The sequence below is a fragment of the Adiantum capillus-veneris genome, chromosome 8, assembly GCF_014529385.1.
Source record: "Adiantum capillus-veneris isolate H3 chromosome 8, ASM1452938v2, whole genome shotgun sequence".
NCBI lineage: Eukaryota > Viridiplantae > Streptophyta > Polypodiopsida > Polypodiales > Pteridaceae > Adiantum > Adiantum capillus-veneris.
In genome coordinates, this window is record NC_140938.1 from 150,162,479 (window position 1) to 150,163,814 (window position 1,336).

At 45.0% G+C, this 1,336-nt stretch overlaps 1 pseudogene; it reads left to right on the forward strand.

The window, feature by feature from the left end:
• On the forward strand, positions 1-632 carry LOC147453160 (uncharacterized; annotated as a pseudogene).
• Positions 633-1,336: the final 704 nt, after the last annotated feature.

The window sequence follows — 1,336 nt, forward strand, 5'->3', positions numbered from 1 at the left end:
CCTAGATTTGTTGTGATGCTCGTGTTGTGGTATTGGGACCTTATGCTCACGGGGAGCAATGTTGAACGGGGCAGCCATCGAAGTCATGGATGGCGATCAGGGCTACCTAGGTTTGTTGATAAGGAGCCCCCTAGCGGGGTACTCAATGGGATTGAGCAGGGCCTACTGAAGTTGAAGACATGTGAGATGACTGGTTTCTTTTTTAGAACCCTGAGCCAAGTTGTGGCAATGACCAATGCTGGCCCTCTGAGCGCGCGGCTTTGCGAGGTCTTCCAAGTAGGTGTTTGATGCTTTATGGATGGGGCTCCGTGGCGGGGTCGCTGGATCTTCTGGGCCACTTAGGTGGAGAGACAAAATGTGGGAAGAATGTCTTATGGGACCCACGACAAGTTAGCCAATGTTGTGATGCATTCGGTTATGATATGACCCGCATGCGTGGAGGTACTGATATAACAGCACAACGGAATCCGCTTGGCCGATGCAAGGCTAAGCCAGGAGGATTAGGATCGTTTTCGGGCCTTGATAGACGGGATGCACAAGGACAAGCATTGCACTTAATGGATCAGCGGAGGCTTGTTCGAATGCGGGCCACAGATGGCCTATTCCTTTATGCAAGATATTGTCATGGGTGATTCATGATCAGATTGCTAGTCGAGAGCTGTTGGAGATGTAGATCATACTCTATGCCGTTTTAGAGCCCCTAATCCCCAATGCAATCTTTTGCCTTCACACCACTCAAGTCTAGCATTATTTGCATGCTTGCAACTGTCTCATGCATTTGATCATCGTGTTATAGCTCAATGCCACCTTTTCCTTATATCAAGACCACTCCACATGCTCTCAAATTTTTGGTTTCACTTCTTCCACTTTTGTGGCCCCAAACACGTGAGTGACCTGATGCTTGAAGGTTTTGTTGTCGTTGGTTAAAGATGCCAATGATCTGTAGAATGTCAAATGCAACATATATACGATGACAATGATGACGTTGAGCACTACAAGACAAAGAGAAATTGTTTTGATCTCACTGTAAACACTGAAACGGTTCATGTTTTTAAAAAACAAATGGGCCTTTGGAACAATGGCTCAACCATAACAATACCTTTACCTAGCCTACTAAGCCTCTAAATGAATTGAGGTTCAAGTAGAACCCAAAGTCTCTTCACAGCCTCCAAAGATTGTTGATCCTCAGGACTTAATGTTGCAACACAGCTAGATCCAAAAAAAATGGCCTAGAAGTGGGATAGGCCAAGAATTTGAAGCCTTTAAAATAGGTGCAAGAAATATTAAAGCTTGAGATGCAAAATATTGCCAAATTTCTGCCACTACATCATGTGAA